Consider the following 6,000-nt stretch of genomic DNA (forward strand, 5'->3'; position numbering starts at 1 on the left):
ATCTTAAATCAGCTATTTAGGGTCAACGAGCCTCCTACAGAACATGAATATCAACATTTCAGAGCAGGTTGAAGCCACACCAGCAGATCTTTGAGCAAAGCAACATCATAGCAAGTGAACATTACATGGTCTTTGAGTCAGTGACCTCACATAACCTTTGACCAAGTGACATCACAGGAATTCACATCATATGGTGTTTCTTATACATTTCAGTCCCTTATTGCATGTGGTCTGTAATTGGTGAGATATTTATAGCACCAAATAAAGTACAACTCTACCGAGTCAGAATTTTGTCAAGTGTGATAAATAGCATCCAGTGTAAAGATTTTTTCATAGCATGTTTGTTACACACATTTTCAAATCATGAGAAGGTGAAAAATCCTTAGCTACAAGACACTCACATTAAACCTGTAGCAGTCGAATTGCCGAGACCTATTGGATTTGTCAATGCTTGTTAGGTCTCTGCCTCCATTATTTTCTAAGGGAGGGTGTTGCATTACCAGTGGTTAGCTATGCGTGGAGCTGCATTTTCTATTGCTCCACTTTGGCTGCAGTAAGTTACATTTGTAAATTTGACTCCACCTCTTTTTAAGCGTGTGCAGACGTGCAAGTCCACACTTTTGAATAGCGGAGACTGAATCAGGATGCCCTGAACCCTGCTGCTGGACCCTGGCCCATAACGTACGCTGCACTTTATTGAGAGTGCCTGGAGGGGCTTTAAAAGCATTGCGGCAGTCCCGCAGCATCGACGCGCACAGGGCCTGGCTTCGCCCGTCATAGATCGTCAGAGGCCGGGCTGGGCCACCCCCCTAAGGTTGGACTGCTATTTTATTTTATCGGATTGTGTTTGGGGATCTTGACTTTCCTTTATGTTTGCTAGGACACAGTAAAATAATGGGTAAAAGTAAGACAGGCTTCTCACCCACCATCGCCCCAAGAGTGGGAGGACAAAAATCCATGATGACCTCTTTGACTGGTGCAATGGGGGCCATTGAGGAACAAATAAATAGAGTCGAAGAGACTTTTACCCAAGGCAGGTTGGGTACGCTAACTGCAAGTAATACACGTGTTAGTTCCCCATATAAATCTCTTACTGCAGTATGTGATGGGCAAGCTGCCCAGGGCGTTGACGATAGGTGAATACAGGAGACATCAGATCATATATATGTGAGTGACCCAGAGGTTGATCCCCAACCACTCTCGAAACGTAGTAAGAACCCTGATATATCTGTGGGGATACAGTCAGTAAACCATGCTGGGAAGTGTCCCGTGAGCCTAAGTAAAATGTTGTTATCTAAGAAAAGGAAAAATACTGGTAAACAATTAAAAACAGGCGAACCTAGAAGGTCTGTTAGCTCAGGGAGACCCACCGTGAACATGCTAATTGAGGGTCAAACGCTTGAAATTGATAAAATTACGAGGAAAATTGATGATTTATATAATTATGTGGTTGGTGCTTTGGGGGAATAAAAATAGAGAAAGTGGCTGTTATAGAGGGATGTTTAATCAGAGACAATAGGGTTACCGCTGGGGGTGTGAATACACAATGTAATGCTAACCATCCCCGTTGCTCACCCTTAATCCCACATGTAGGGAACCATTCCCTCAGTATTGTACCCGAAGAAACCTCGAGCACAGATCCCATGTCTGGTACAGCAAGATTGGCCACACATAGATCAACACCTCCTTGAAATAAATCGCAAGTTAATAATGATCATAAAAAGCCAATAATAGAGAAGAAAGGAGTCAATACAGAACAGGGAGACACCCAATTGGGACGAGGGAATCCCCAGAGAACCTAGGATATAATCATCATATATATTTATCACCGGCTGCCACACCATACAGAGTAATCCAGGCCAATGTTCCTTCACTGCATACATCAGGGTATGAAACATGGGAGGGTCTTCAAAATAAATCTCTTTATTGGCTTGATAATAAAACCATCTTACTGATGCATTATTTGAAAAATTCAAAATGGTTAGACGGGTTACATGGGTGGAAATGGCCGTACTTTTTACAGGGAGATTGTATTGTTTTGACTTTTAGCGACCCTATGTTAGTGCATGCAGCTCTCACAAGGGCAGGGAATGTACTTTTTAATTATACTGAAATTAACATCTTACCCTTAGGTGCTTTCTATCATCCCCCAGATGTGAATCATTTTAAAAAGCCATATAAGGGATCCCTATGCTGACACAACAAGCTCATGCAATGTCCCGCTATATAATCGTTTTGATTTGTTAACCACACTTGAAGATATAGATTGACCAAGGATGCAGCATATGAGAGGGGATGGCCAAACTAGGCTGGAATATCTACCATTCCCTGGTGGTACCTCACAGGAGCAGCTCCTTGGTGAAGGGATTGCGTTTGTTACTGGGATAGATTGCAATTTGAAAATAGATCAAATAAATGAGCGTGTGGACACTGACGTAAACATAATTAACTCTGAAGGAAATACTGAAATAAGTCCTAAACATACAGTACCATCAATAATTGGTGGGGAAAACCCCAACGGAGAAGTGAACACTAAGATCCCAGGAGGGGGACAGGAAAAGGAAGACACAGTTAAGGCACGCAGAATACTTTTGTGGAATATTGCTGGGTTATCCACAAAAGTGAGAGACCCTCAGAGGTTAACCTTTGTAGAAGAATATTCTATAATCTGTCTACAAGAAACCTGGACAGTTAAGGAAAAACATAACCATGGCTATTGAACTTTTCATACACCGGCAGTCATCAGTGAGTAGGTGCATAACAAAGGTGGATGATGTACTTATGTCTCTAACACTGTGGGGGTGACCAACTTAAAACTTACAATTGAGACTGATTATTACCAGATCCTAGTAACGAGTATGGTAGGAGGGTACTGTTCAGTGTTACTCAATTTCTATATCAATATCCCCAAAATTCAGACAATGAGCGTGCTAATGAATTTACGTCAAGCGTTGGGTGCCAAAGTTGTTGTGAGCTTCTGTGACCAGACACCCCAGGCTCTTATCTCTTCTAGTGCGGATGATAATGTGAGAACTGTAGGGTAATCACAAACAAGTGCTGTATTAAGAAATAATCGGCTTCCATGTCATACAGCTGTGGTTATGTTCGTCTTTATTAGTTTTGATTTACGTTAATTTGCAGCAATTCTCCAGGTTACTTTTTTCTCAGTTTATCACTTTATATCACTCTTTGTGCTCCATCAGTTAAACATGTGAGGTTTGATGTAAGATATGTTGTTAGTGTTCCTAGACCATGTCACAATCCCTTCATTCTCGATTTGACGGCATGTGTTTTATCCTCATGTTGTTCAAGAATGTGCCTTTTCAAGGGAGAAGACTCTGTAATAGGAATATTAAATCAAACATATATAAAATTGTCACAGCTACAAATCGTGACAAAATAAGACCTGAAAATGCACCTCTTTAAAGATTATCACATTATGACGCATCAACAGTCGTCTCTCACTCTTAGAAACCATTTACCCTCCAATCGCACGTTGACTCTCTTTGTCTTGGACCATGTGCAGAGCTCTGATGCCTTCCAGTGATAGTCATGATATGTTAATAAGACATATATATATATATAAGGTGAAAAGTGTTCACACTTGAGTAGCTTTCATCCCTCTTACAATGTGATGTGAGGAGCTACGTTCAGTATACTGGTTTCCATTTGTGATTCAATGTTGTGACCTGATATGTCAGACACATGATCTCTTATAAGGTCTTCCTGTTACTCGGTGTGGAGCTTGTAACCACCTGGAGCTGTGGCTGGAAGGGTCTGTGTTATTTATGGATCGGTACATAGAGCATAGAAAGAGGACAGAGATGACACCAGACTCCACATGACCTGGTTTGGATGTCAGCAGGATTATGGTTGGCAACGGGGCGCCAAGAACAGTCTGTAAAACATAATGTATCATGGAGGTTGGATTGAATATCCATCACGCTGCAGATTGCCAGACCCTGGCTTTCTTTCATCGCCCAGCTCCTCTCCCTGTTTAAAGCTCCTGTGCGTCGTCTTCAACCAGGCACCGCCAAGCTCACATCTCCCACATATGTAATGGAGCACTAGGCTCCTATCCTCCTCCCTGTGTAAAGACGCTAGTGTGCCGTCTCTAACCAGGAGCCACCAGTCTTGTATGTAAATGAGTCTGTGTGCCATCTGTAGCCCGGCTCACTTGTGCACATGTACCCAAGCACCAGGCTAATGTGACTCCTCGCCGTGTAAACAAGATTGTGTGCCGTCTGCAACCAGAATCATTGTACTTTTAGTAACCAAGCTGAGGTGTGGTGCCCTTTATAAACGAGAACAGACTTTCCTATTTCTCATCTCTATGTAAAGAACATGGTGGCACCCTGTGACCAGGAATAACCAGGCTCCTATCCTCATTATGTAAATTGCTCTGTTATCACAGAGGATAAATCTGTGATACATAAATGCTATGGTGTTAGTGCACCGCGAGTGTTGATGGTCTCCGTTAGCACCCAGTGATGAACATCTAAAGCAGACAGGCTACACAAGTGGTAAAGTACCCTCTGTCATACATTATACATATATTGCAAGTCACTAAGTGGTTCTGTGACCATGTAGAATAACGAGGCTGACGACAAAGCTCCTTGTTAGGGTCATGGAACTCAGAGATGGTTTAAAATATCCTTTTAAATAAGCCTGGGCAGTGAGCTCCGCTCAGTTTGCGGAGTTTTCTGCAATCCACGGAGCACGCGGAATTTCACGAATCGGAGTTTTTTCCACGCCTGTGCTCATCAGCGTCAAGTAGGTGAGTTGAGTGAGGAAAATCAACCTCCCAGCGAGATTTTTTCCTTGCTCGCCAAGGTCTAGTTGGTGAGCGCGAGCGAGGAAAATCAACCTCCTCTCGAGATTTCTGAACACGTGTGGTCGAATTTGTCAATGCAAGTGGTCACGGCAGGTCGCGACCACTCACATTGAGAAACCTTCCGTTCGTCTTGAGAAAGCTGCAGCTGGAGTAGAAAATCTACGTGCGCCCTCTTTCCCTGCATATGGTGCTGTTCGCAATGATTTTACAGTACTGGTCAAACACCCGGCACTCAAAATCACCACGAACCACATGACCCTAACGCACTCCGCCACTCGCAGTACTCTGAGTAGCGCAGCAGAGTTTTTTTGTCACTTCGCTGAGTTCCCATGAACTCTGCCCAGGCTTACTTTTAATGCCCATCAGGCGGAATTTTCTAACTCAAAACTCATCGGCTAGACAGATCAATGCGCCTTTTATTGTGGGTGGGAAAGCATAGTCAAGCGATGCTTGCAAAGTTCAAACTTTCAAGGATGAAAGTGTCACAATCTTGTCCTCACCTTATGACCGGCAAGGGTTGGATTTCAAACCCCCTGGTGCAAGGACTCATTTCAGTGCACCAATATGATTAGAAAACCACTCTGAACTTCGACCCATACACCACCCACTGAGCAGCACTGTGCAGGAAGTGTTTTCGGGTTATCAGTCCCACTAGGTGAGGTCAGCGACAAAATGGGACTCCAACACCTCTTTCACAAGTGAATAACACGCTCAAAATTGCAATAAGCTGAGACGAGCTGCGCAATGCTGTTTTACGATTAGAAGTATGCATTGTCACATTTATCCATCAAAATGTATCCTCCTGGCCAATGCCCGATATATATCATGTAACTCAATAAAATATATTGTTAAAAAAAAATTGCAATAAGAAACATGGGATATGCTTAAAAATGTTTACTTCTAAAACCCAAGCTTAGTGTATTTAATATGAATAGTAACTAAACAGAATGTGAAAATAAATGCAGTAGTGCATGACATGGTTAGTTAAAACAAAATGAACATTTCTAACATGATTTGCAGGTTCTATCATCCCGCCATCCTAACTCTGTTTCCAAGCTCTGTGCTAAAACTTAGCTCAAGCAGTAACTAGAAAGCTGTAAACCGAGTTTCTTAAGATCGATCGCACAGCATACCTTCTGTCGTTGTTTAGCTATTCTCTATCACAG

Source organism: Lissotriton helveticus (assembly GCF_964261635.1).
Source record: "Lissotriton helveticus chromosome 1_1 unlocalized genomic scaffold, aLisHel1.1 SUPER_1_unloc_43, whole genome shotgun sequence".
NCBI classification, from domain to species: Eukaryota; Metazoa; Chordata; class Amphibia; order Caudata; family Salamandridae; genus Lissotriton; species Lissotriton helveticus.